Source organism: Hypanus sabinus, chromosome 2, assembly GCF_030144855.1.
Source record: "Hypanus sabinus isolate sHypSab1 chromosome 2, sHypSab1.hap1, whole genome shotgun sequence".
In the NCBI taxonomy this organism is placed as follows: Eukaryota; Metazoa; Chordata; class Chondrichthyes; order Myliobatiformes; family Dasyatidae; genus Hypanus; species Hypanus sabinus.
Window position 1 is genome coordinate 187909643 of NC_082707.1, and position 12803 is coordinate 187922445.

Consider the following 12803-nt stretch of genomic DNA (forward strand, 5'->3'; position numbering starts at 1 on the left):
TGCTTGCTATTGTGGGGGTGTGCACAGCCACAGATTCGGGAGCATCCCTTTGGTAAAGAGATGAGGGAGAACTTCGTTAGCAAGAAGGTATTGTATCTGTGCTCCTTGCAACAGACAGCTGTGAAGGCTAACATATAAGGCATATTTATAGAGGAGGTTGATACGTTCTTCATCAGTAAGGCATCAAAGGTTATGGGGAGAAAACAGGAGAATGGGGATAAAAGGCATTATAAATCAGCCATGATGGAACAGTAGAGCATACTTGATGGGCTGAATGGCCTAATTCTATGTCTATGTCTGGAGGTTTTATGGAAATAAAGCAACAAAAGGAACTTAGCAGGAACCTGACTTGGAACACTCTAGATAGTGAAACCTGAGGAAAATGTAGAAATCAATGCATAATTGCTTATTGCTCAGAGAAAAGATTGGGAGAAATAAATGATAAATTCTTGAGGTGGTTGATGAAGTCTGATAAACTGATTAGAAAGGCTTCCGAATTCAAAGCTGCTTCTTTCCATTAGCTGCAGAATAATTCTTCTGATGACAAGACCTTTGAGGAGGTAGAATATTGTAATTTGTTGAGGGGGAGATCGATGGCAAAGTCTTTTAACAATACCCAAGTTTTATTATGTGCTAATCAATGAATGCTGGCTGCTTATCTTTTATCAATGAGTGTAAATTCTTGTGTAAACAATTAATGAAGCTTAAATCCAATTTTGCTTATCTGGACTAATTTATTATTGGGTAATGGATGGGTCACAGTGAGTTACAAGACACTCATTCAATCTGATGACATTCTAAAGCTCAACTTTCTACGAATGTCAGCAGAATTATGACTGAATGCCTTGCATTGCACACACTGCAGACTGTTTCTAATTCCTTACAATAAAAACTCAATTGAATACTAAACCACTTCAAAAAAACTTCTTAAAATTGTTAACCATCAGCAAAACGGAGGATAGAAATCTGGGTAACCAAAATAAGTGCAAGGTATTTTCCTACATCTGCAATTTTATTCATTATATTTTGTTGATTAGTTTTCATTTTTTCCTTTGATCAATGTATGAATACGAGTTTTTTTTTGGTTAGGCTTTCCTCTCGCTGTGTAACTCCTCTCTGCCCCTGTATTAGGGAGACAGAGAGAGCCTGCGTAATGTTGAATAGTTGGATGAATGATTCGTTTTTGTTGTACTGCAGATCATGGTCTTTCTTGGGGGCTTTTCTATTGCTTGCTTGCAGTGTACAGGATGCTGGTGTTTGTTGCTGAAGTAAATTGGGGAAAGGGGAAGGTCAATAGTTCCGCTGCTCCATGTATTTGGGAGGGGGAGGGAATATGGGGGCTTTGGAGTTCGACTGTTTTTACCATCCCTCATTCCTTGGGGTACCCTTCTGTTTTCATGCATGTCTGTGGGGAACAAGAATTTCAGGTTGTATATTTTGTATATTCTCTAATATTAAATGGAACTATTGAACTTTGAATAACGCACTCCCTTAAATCTGAGTGCCCTCAGTTAACCAAAAAGTCAGGCTTGAACTTTTCACTTTGTAGCAAGGGAGAATGAGAGGTGACTTCATAGAGGTGTATAAGATGATAAGAAACATAGATAGCACTATTTGCTTGGGGTGGAAATGTCTGATACCAAATGGCATAATATTAAGTCAATTGGAGGTAAGAATAGGGAGGACTTCAGAGGTTTGGTACCCTGCAAAAATTTTAGGCACATATTTATAGCTAGGATACCTGAGACTTTTGCACAGTACTGTAGTAATTTTATGTATTGCATTGTACTGCTGCCACAAAAAAATCATGACATATGAATGATACTGAGCCTGACTCTGATACGGGTCTCTGTTGTGGACTGAGAGTAGGAAAGGGACAGGGAGAAGGGTATCACTGGTTGGGAAAATGGGAAGGGAGAGGGGAGGGAGCGGGAAGCACCAGACAGTCATTGTGTAATGATCAATAAACCAATTGTTTGGAATCAAATGACCTTGTCTGGTGTCTCAGGGTTGGGTGTGTCTGTACCCACACCACCCCCGCACTCCTGCCTCTCCTTCTCCTCCCATACCCTTCCCATGACATTCACCCCTCACCATTTCCAATATCCTTTGCTCCCCCCAGATTTACGAACTCACTCTCCACTTCACACTGAAGAGTATCCTAACCTGTTGCATCACAGCCAAGTCTGGAGACACCAATGCCCAGGAATGTAAGAGTCTACAGAAAATGGTGGATACAGTCTAGTCCATCACAGGCAAAGCCTGACCCACCATTGGGCTCATCTACATAGAGTACTGCCATAGAAAAGCAGCATCCATTGCCAAGGCCCACCAGCATCAAGGCCAGGCTCTTTTCTCACTATTAACATCAGTCAAAAAGTACAAAGCCTTGGGTTTCACACCACCAGGTTCAGGAACAGTTTTTGCCTACAAGCATCAGGCTCACTTTCAAGGACTTTACAACTCATGCTCCCAGTGTTATTTAATTTTTATTTGCATAATTTGTCTTGTTTTGCACATTGGTTGTTTTATCAGTCTTTGTTTATGTAGTTTTTAAAGCAAATTCTATTGTATATCTTTATTTTCCTGCTAAAATGAATCTCAACCTAATGATGTATATGCATTTTGATAATAAACTTACTTTGACTTTGATGGCCCAAAGTTTGATCAGGTAGCACTTTAAAAATTTAAAGAGGTGGAAAAGTCCATGGAGAGACTTTAGTTCTTAGGCAGCAGACAGCTGAAGGGATGGGATTGCTGGATCTATTAAATTCAGGGATCCAGGAAACATGAGCTGGGCACGAATATCTTAAAGGTCTGCAGGACTGGAAGAGAATATAAATATTTTCCCTGGAGCATAGATGCTGAGGGTGACCTGAGAGAAGTATATAAATTATGAGAGGTATAGATGGCCAGAATCTTTATTTTCTGTGTGAAAAAGTCAAATAGGAGATAGCATAGCTCTAATATGTGAAAAGGAAAGTTCAAAGGTGATTTACAAGGCAAGATTTCTTTTACAAAGAGAGTGGCGAATGCCTGGAATGCACTGCTGGGGTAAGTGGTGGAAGAAGGTACAATAGCAACATTTATGAAGCATTTAGACAGACACATGGATAGGAAAAGGAATAGAGGGACACACATATTCCCACCTGGTAGGATTAGTTTAGATTGTATCATGATATCAAAAGAAAACTTATTTTTTGTTTAATATATTTACAAGTTTCACTGTATTTCACTGAACTAATTCCACAATTTATAAACTCACTTTCATGACTCTACAACTCATGTTCTCAGTACGTCTTATTTATTAGTATTTTTACCATTTCTCAGCTTAAGCTGGTAAAATCTGAGATATAGGCATAGCCAAGAACACTCATTTCTTAGTACTTAGGAACTTTCAGACCATTATAGTGGTGTTCAGTATTGTGGCTTTCTGGAGATCTACAGAGACATTGTTGTGTAACTGTTTAATGCTATCGTGTAGTGCCTTTGAGATTATACCAGCTGTACATATTATCACTAGGATCGTCCATGTTCTACCGTCTTTAAATTTCCTCTTTTCATTCAGCATATTTCTGTTGTTTTTCACTTCCTGGTTTCTGTACATTATGTGCGTTTGGAATGGCAATATCTACAAGTTAGTTGTTCTTGTTTATCCTGTATTCTTATATCTGGACGGTTATTATGGATTGTCTTATAAGTAGCAACATATCGGTCGTAATATAATTTGTGATACTCTGACTAAAACTGCATCAGGCTTGTATTGATAGTAAGGTATGGTGACCTTTATGAGTTTGTAATTTAAAGCAAGATTCTGTGAATGAAGTTTACCACTTGATTGTGCTTGTGCAAGTAATCAGATTGAGTTAAACTGCTGCAGGATCCTGCAATGTGTTGGATTGTTTCTCGTTTCTCTTGGCATTCTCTACATTTATTCTCTTGAATTTATTGGTTTATTATTATTATTTGTTTTATTATTTTCACATTTGCACATTGATTGCTTGTCAGTCTTTATGTGCAGGTTTTCACTGATTCCATCATATTTCTTCATTCTACTATGAATGCCTACAAGAAAAGGAATCTCAAAGCTGAGTTAAAATGATGTGATTATCAAAACAATTCTGTTAATTATTGTACCTCTGATTACACTGATTTAGAATCTCTTATTCTGGTGATGTGAGTCATGCCTACAAGCTGATTATCTCTACTCAATGTTCTCACCATATGCTGTATTGGCCATGTAATGCAGTGAAGCAACTTGCTGGCTGTGGTGAAGAATGCCTTTAAAGTCTGTGAGCAAACCCATTCCATTCTATTCCATGCTCCCTGTTTCTCCACATCTGTCCTATCTGTGTGATGGCAATAATTTCAAAGATGTCTTCCTTCCTCTTTCACCTGGGTTCCCCTTCCACCAAACTCAAATACATCTGTTCCAACCCCTGTACATCTTACCACATCCCACCCAGAAGAAAGCAGAGCCTCTCCTAACCCTCACCTTCTATCCAACCTGTCTTTAATGTGATGCCTTCACAAAGCACACCCTTCCTACCACTTCTGCTTAGTCTCACCACTCTCATTATTTTCCCATGGACCCTCAATCATAGGAAGAAAGAAAGGTAAAGGAATGGCTTGAATTGGCACCTACTTTATGAATCAAAAATTCACAGTGAATTACAGAAGCAGGCCTTCGGCCTACACTATCTAGCCTCTAATTTTCTAACTGGTCCCATCCACCTGTACTCAAACCTCCAAATCCATTTCATTCATGTACCCAGCCAAACTCTTCCTAAACATACACACTCAATGTTTAGAAAAAGCTCCTTCCCATCCATCAGCATGTGAGGTCCCATTTGATAGAAAGGAATGGCGGACTTTATGAAACAGGTACTGTTTCTCAAATAATTTTAATGTTAGTTAAGTAAAATTAATATTTTTAATGATTTTAAATTACCTTCATTCTTTTTATGATTCTCAGTTTTACTGATAGAGAAGTTTGTAAATAGCAATATCCCTTTTGCTAGTTCATGTTGTCAGAAAGCCTTCAGGAGTATCTGTCGGAAGGGCCTGATCTTCATCAACCTACAGATGGAAGCTAAGTGAATTTTGCTTATTGTTATTGAGAGCAACACAATGGAGTTGGACATTTAACGTCAGGGAATGTGTAAAAAGTGCTAGCTTTCAATCAGGAGGGCAATCCAGATTTTAAAGGCAGACCTTCTTGGCAGTTTCTCTGAATTGAGGAACGATTCATTAAAGAAAGATTCATTTGAAAGGGCAAATAAAAATAGCACAGATGCAAGCAGAGCGGCCATTATTTGAATGGCCTTTCTTTTGGACTATGTCAATATTTGGCTCATCAGGCTTAAGCGAGATCAGATTTGGATGAGGTAAAATATCTTGTAAGTTACCCTCTCTCTGTTCTTATTTGTTCATCTGTTAGGGCATAGGGAGACTGGCTCCAGAAGAAGTGTTTTGTAGTGTGTGTGGAATGTGGGAAGTCTGGGAGAGGTCCAGTCTCCTGGATAAACACATCTGCACCAGGAACATGGAGTGAACATAATAAGGAACTGGAGCTCCAGTTTGATTACCTTCAACCCATACAGGAGAATGAGGAGGTGATAGGCAGGAGCTACAGGGAGGTAGTCACCCCTAGATTGTAAGATTCAGGTAACTTAGGTGACTCTCCGGAGAAGGATGGGACGTGAATAGCCAATGCAGTGTACACCTGTGACTGGTCCCCTCAATAATAGGCATACAACTTTAGATACTATTGAGAGGGATGACATACCAGCAGACTGAACCTCTGGCCCTGAGTCTGGTGCTGTGGCTCAGAAGAGCAGAAAGGTGAAAAGGACTACAGTGTTGATAGGAGATTTCCCCAGTCAGAGGAACAGAGATGAGGTTCTGTGAGCGTGCTAGAGACACCTGGATGGTATGTTGCCTCCCTGGTGCCAGGATCAGGGATGTCTTGGATCTATCCATGACATTCTGAAGGGTGAGAGTGAGCAGCTAGAGGTTTTGGTGCATATTGGCACCAATGACATAGGCAGGCAAGATGAGGAGGTCCTGAAGAGATATTTTAGGGAGCTAGGTAGAAAGCTGAGAAACAGGATCTCTAGAGTAGTAGTCTCTGGATGCTGCCCGTGTCATATGCCTGTAAGGATAAGAATAGGATGATTTGACAGGTGAATGCATGACTGCTGAACTGGTCAGGGGTTCAGATTTATGGATCAAAGGAATCTGTTCAGGAGAAGCTATGACCTGTACAAAAAGGGCAGGTTACATCCAAACCACAGTAGGTCTAATATCCCAGCAGGCAAGTTGGCCAGAGTTTTTTTGGGAGGGTTTAAACTAATTTGGCAGGGGGATGGGAACTGGTGTGATAGTGTTGAAGATAAGGTAGCTGGTTTATGAACAGGGATAAGGTGTAATGAGGAGAGGATGTTGTCAGGGCAAAATTGCAGTCAGAAGGATGAGCTGCACGTAAAAGATAGACAAAATCGAAAAGGGTGAATACAGGACTGAAAGTGCGTGGTATACAGAATAAGGTAGATGAACTCCAAGTCCGACCTGACTAGTGTTTTATAAAGCTTCAGCATTGTCTCCTTGTTTTTTTTTGTTCTATTCCCCTTGAAATAAATGCCAACATTGTATTTGCCTTCTTTACCGCAGACTCAACCTGTAAATTAACCTCCTGGGAGTCTTGCACAAATTCATTTGCATATTGGGAGAAGACAGGAGACTGAGACCGAGAAGAAAATTGGATCAGCCATGATGAAATGGTGGAGCAAACTCAATGGGCCAAATGAACTAACTCTGCTTTTAGATCTTATGGTCTAATGGAATACAGTGGAATGTGGTGGGTATGACTTTAGGGTAATTTGGTCCAATATTTCACATTTTGGAGCCAACCATTCCTTCATTCATTTCACCAAGGTCCAGACGGCCACTCAGTGTCGAAGGGACACATCCAGACCAAGGGGCAAAGTCAAAAAGAAATGTGGAACATGCCCTCTTTGCATTATTACTCTCAGGGAGAAGCTACAGGAGCCTGAAGACCAAAACTCAACATTATAGAAACAGCTTCTTCCCCTCTGCCATCTGATTTATAAACAGTCCACAATCATTACCTTGATATTCCTGTTTTTCACGATTTATTTTATATTGTAATTTGTTATGTCTTGCACTGTACTGTTGCCACAAAACAAATTTTGTGACATGTCCGTGATAATAAACCGAATTGTGATTCTAATCTGTAATTTCAATATTTTGATTTTACTTATTATTCAATATCACAATCCTACTCAATACTGAAATTAGATTCCTTCATGCTAGCTGATATTAAAAATAATAAAGTTTTATATAGTTCAGATTATTAAAAGTGTAAAGGACAACAACGCTTGGCTGGAAAGGATAAATTTATAATGCCTGATTCTCTATATGCATTGGTCAGATCGCATCTGGAGTATTGTGAGCTGTTTTGGACCCTTTATCTAATAAAGGATGTTCTGGCATTGGAGAAGGTCCAGAGGAAGTCTATCAGAGTGATCCCAAGTATGAAAAGGTTCATGTATAAGGAGCATTTGATTGCTCTGGGCCTTTACTTGCTAGAGCTTAGCAGTATAAGATGTGATTTCATTGAAACCTCCCAAATGTTGAAAGATCTGGATGGAGTGAATGTGGAGAAGATGGTTTCAACAGTGAGAGAACCAAAGACCAGAAGGCACAATCTCAGAATAGAAGGGTGATCCATTCAAACAGAGCTGAGGAGGAACTCATTAACCAGAGGGTGGTGAATCTGTGGAATTCATTGGCATAGACAGCTGTGGAGGCCAAGTCATTGAGTATATTTAATGTGGAGGTTGAATATGCTCTTCATCAGTAAGAGTGTCAAATGTTACAGGGTTGATTGGGGTTGAGAGAGAAGATAAATCAGCCATGATTGAATGGTGGAACAGATAGCCTAATTCTGCTCCCATGCCTGATAGTCTTCTGGTCTAAGCCAACAGCTGCAGCTATTTTTAACTCCTCTGTTTCAGTTTATCAGAGGTGATGAGGAAAAAAATCAGATCTACATCAGCCATACTAGATTTATCATCCATCAGCCATCTGCAGATTTTAAAAAAATCCTTCCATCTACTCCAAGTAAACTAAATTTAGGTCAGGTGTTCTTCTTTTATTCAATGTAAAAAGTATTCTTCAAGCAAGCTCATATTTTGCACAAGATTAGTTAAAGAACAGATTCTGCATGGAGAGGAAAATGAATTTATCTCCAAGTTACTAAATGCCTATTAATCTGAATTAACCATTCAGTAATGAGGTCAATCTTTCAGTGAGTTTCAGCTTCAGGTTGTCTAACCAAAGCCCAAAAAATAAATACGTTTTAAGATATAATGCTAAAACATCACAGGACACCACAGCATGGATATTGATTTCATAAAATAACTTTTAAAAATGAATTGTCTCACAGCTTGGAGTCTACAAAAGGTGATGGACATAGCCCAGTCCATCATAGGCAAAGCCTTCACCATCACTGAGCACATCTGCAAGGAGCAGAATCCATTACCAAAGACCCCTGCCATCCTGACTATGCTGTCTTCCTGCTGCTGCCATTGGGCAGGAGGCATACCACCAGGTTCAGGATCAGTTACTACCCTTGAACTATCAGGCTCCTGAACCACCTTCGCTCACCTCAACACTGAACTGATTCCAACTTAGGGGCCCAATTTCAAGGACTCTACAATTCAAGTTATTATTATTATTAGGTGTTTTTGTATTTGCACAGTTTTGATTCTATTGCACATTGTTTGAAAGTCTTTGTGCGTAGTTTTCCTTTGATTCTATTGTATTTCTCTGTTATATTGTGAATGCCTGCAAGAAAATGAATCTCAAGGTAGCATATAGTGACATAAGTGTCTTTTGATTTTACTTTGAACTTTGAATAATGGGATAAGGATGAACTGAAATGGATTGCTTTTCGGAAGAGCATTTCGGCATCGGGGCAGGGGACAGAATGAATTCCTGTGCTCAAAGGTTATATAAATCATAATTTTTTTTTCTTCCTATCACTTTATGCCTCCATCAATAGATTATAGAAAAGCTCTTCATTCTGCTAAATGTTATGGAATCGACTTAACAGGCACAAAGAGCATTGTCAAGGATTAAAGTGCCTGAGCAAAGAGGAAGATATAATGTGTTAAATGTGGTTCACAGTGCATATCAAATCTCCCCGATAACATCTGAGTGAAGCTCTGCATTAAAGATAAAGGAATGGACCATTTCAAAATAATTATAACTCAGGGATGTGAATTAGATTGTGATGAGGTCACTAAAATCCCAATACATCAGGTCTATCTTATGGGTACCAGACAGAGCAAAACAAATTAACCCAAACAGAAACCTGCTGGACACAAATATCATCAACAATATTTTACGCTTATGTCACTTTTATGTCATTTAGAGAAAAAAAAAATTGTTGTTGGCACTCTGATCAGTTATTGATCATTCTTTGGTTCAACTAGCACTCTGTTTAAGATGCAATTCTGTGCAAAAGTATTAGACACATATATATAGCTAGGTTGCCCAAGATTTTTACACGGTACAGTAGATATTGCCCTGTACTGCTGCTGCAAGAAAAAACGAATTTCATGACATATGTGAGTGATGATAAACTTTATTCTGATTTGGGATTCTATAGTGGACTGAGAGTGGGAGGGGAATCATGGTTGGGAAAAGGGTAAGGTAGAGGGAGGGAGACGGAAATACCAGAAAGGCATTCTGTAATTACTAATAAACCATTTATTTTGGAATCAAATGCCCTGCCTGGTGTGTCTGTACCCACACCATCCACCACCCCTGGCACTCCTTCTCTGCCATCTGTCCTACAGCCCTCCCATGGCACTCGACCTCACCATTCCCAACATCCTTTGCTCCCAACAGATTTATAAACTTGCTCTCTGCTCAATGTTGACATTTACAGTACTGCGTAAATGTCTTAGCTGTTCTTATTATCTACATCTGCCCAAGACATTTGCACATATTAGAAGACAATAATGCTTGATGGAGAACGCATAAAGAAGGCAGTTTAATCCCATGTGGCTGTTTTATATGGAAACCCAAGGGCAATATGCAATACTTACTGCTGCTAGATCAGGTACATATCCACTGCTGCATTGCTCCTGTTTTATTCTAATGTGAGGTGCCCTTTCTAAACTAATTCATTGATTTGACAACATTCTAGCTGTTGGTTTGGGGTAATGTATTAGCCAGGGAGTACGTATTGCACAGTAAAGGACTTTGGGAAACCAGTTAAGCTTTTTGTCAAAGATCAAAGTCAAAGTCTAAGTATATTTATTATCAAAGTCTGTATGAATATGTCAGCAAATACTACATTGATATTCATTTTCTTACAAGCATTGACAGAAATACAATAGAATCAATGAAAAACTACACATAAACAAAGATTGACAAATAACCAATGTGCAAAAGAAGACAAATGTACGAATACAAAAAAAATGATGATATATAAATAAACAAATAAACAAACAAATAATACTGAGACGATAAGTTGTAGAGTTCTTGAAAGTAAGCCATAGGTTGTGGAATCAGCTTCTCCTAGAGCTTAGTAACCACATTAGAATCGGAATCGGAATCAGAATCAGGTTTATTATCACCGGCATGTGACGTGAAATTTGTTAACAGCAGCAGCGGTTCAATGCGATGCATAATATAGAAGAAAAAAAATAATTAACTAATAAGTAAATCATTACAGTATACATATATTGAATAGATTTTTTAAAAGTGCAAAAACAGAAATACTGTATATTTTAAAAAAATATATAGTGTCCAAAAAAAAAATATAGGTAGTGTCCAAGGATTCAATGTCCATTTAGGAATCAGATGGCATTGGGGAAGAAGCTGTTCCTGAATCGCTGAGTGTGTGCCTTCAGGCTTCTGTACCTCCTACCTGATGGTAACAGTGAGAAAAGGACATGCCCTGGGTGCCGGAGGTCCTTAATAACGGATCCTGCCTTTCTGAAACACCACTCCCTGAAGATGCCCTGGGGACTTTGTAGTAGCTGTTTTCTTCCAGATTTGTTTAAATAATTTTAATTATTTGAAGAATCTCTTGAGCTTAAATGTTAACTCTATTTCTCTTTTCACAGATGATGTCTAACATACTGTGAGCTTCTGGCAGTTGCTGTTTTTATTTCAGAATTCCAGCATCTACAACTTTTTAAGATTTTCTCTTTAATTCAGCTGCATGGTGAAGTGCTAGAGTCAAAGTCAAAGGAAATGATCAAAGTAGATATATGGTACCATATACTCTCTTGGGTTTCATTTTTTTTCTTGCAGGCATGAACAGGAAAATAAAGAAAAACAATGGAATTTATTCAAAACTATCCACAACTCTGCCATAGACTATCCCAAGCTCAGCCATGAAAGGGGGTGGGTTGGCCTTGGGGCTAGCAACCCTATCTTATAAAAACCCTGAGCTGCAGAAACACAACCCGAAGCTCCAAAGACCTCATGCCCGGGAAAGGAAGGATTTTCAAATATGGATTAGACCTAGGGACAATTTGTGAGACTGGCCCAGGATAGAGGATTCTGGTGAGCTGCTATCAGGAGCCTATGCCTCAACAGGGGGAATGAGCTGAGAAGAAGAAAACTATCCAGAGATGACTACCAATCTGCAAAAGAAGACAAGTTGTGCAAATAAAAATAATGATCCTGAGAACTACTTGAAAGTGAGTCCATAGGTTATGGCAACACACACAAAATGCTGGTGGAATGCAGCAGGCCAGGCAGCATCTACAGGGAGAAGCACTGTTGACGTTTCGGGCAGAGACCCTTCAAAGGGTCTCCTGACAAAGGGTTTCTTGACGAAGGGTCTCGGCCTGAAACGTCGACAGCGTTTCTTCCTATAGATGCTGCCTGGCCTGCTGCGTTCCACCAGCATTTTGTGTGGTTGCTTGAATTTCCAGCATCTGCAGATTTCCTCATGTTTGTGTCCATAGGTTATGGAATCAGTTCAGAGTCGAGTCAAATTATCCTCACTGGTTCAGATGCTTGATGGTTGAAGGATAAAAACTGTTCTTGAAAATGGTGGTGTGGGACCTATGTCTCCTGCCCAATATAGTAGACTGAGTGTGAATATTTATAAGCAGATCTTTTGATTACCCCTCCAAACAATTAAATAAGGGAAGGTAAATCTGTCAGTGAGCAAGTAGTTGCAAGTAGTGAGCAGAGAGCATGGATTGGAAGGTTTAAGTCTTTGGAGATGGATGTTACTTTCTTGTAGATGTACTCAATGTTGGAGAGTAGAAAGCATCCCATGACAATTCTGGTTTAGACACGTGGACAGCTTTAAACCATGAGACACAGGAGCAGGAGAAGGCCATTTAGCCCAGCAAGTCACTTCTGCCATTCCATCATGGCTCATTTATTATTCCTCTCAACCCTGTTCTCCTCACTGCCTTTGATCCCCTTACTGATCAAGAACTTGTCAATCTCCACTTTAAATATGCCCAATGGCTTGACATCCACAATGAATTCCATAAGTTCATCAGCCTCTGGCCAAGGAAATACCTCTTCATCTCCGTTCTCAAGGGATGTCCTTGTATTGTCAGGCTGTTCTAGACTTTCCCACTACTGGAAACATTCTCTCCATGTCCACACTATCTAGGACTTTCAATATTTGACGGGTTTCAATAAGGTCCCCCTTTATTCTCTTTTGTAGTCAGGAAGTGAGTTGTTCTTCACTCAATACCAGTTTCTTACCCACTCTTTTGGTCACATTGTCT

General features: G+C 39.4%; 1 protein-coding gene and 1 long non-coding RNA gene across 2 annotated transcripts in view; one reads left to right on the forward strand and one right to left on the reverse strand.

The window, feature by feature from the left end:
- LOC132389133 (uncharacterized) overlaps nt 1-7221 on the forward strand; it is an 89591-nt gene extending 82370 nt beyond the window's left edge. The window contains exon 3 of the long non-coding RNA XR_009510435.1: nt 5022-7221. This is a non-coding gene — a long non-coding RNA (uncharacterized LOC132389133). The remainder of the gene's footprint in view (nt 1-5021) is intronic.
- Nucleotides 1-12803, reverse strand: part of LOC132404104 (neurexin-3-like) — a 2171528-nt gene that overhangs the window by 916284 nt on the left and 1242441 nt on the right. The gene's annotated exons all lie outside the window — the stretch shown is intronic.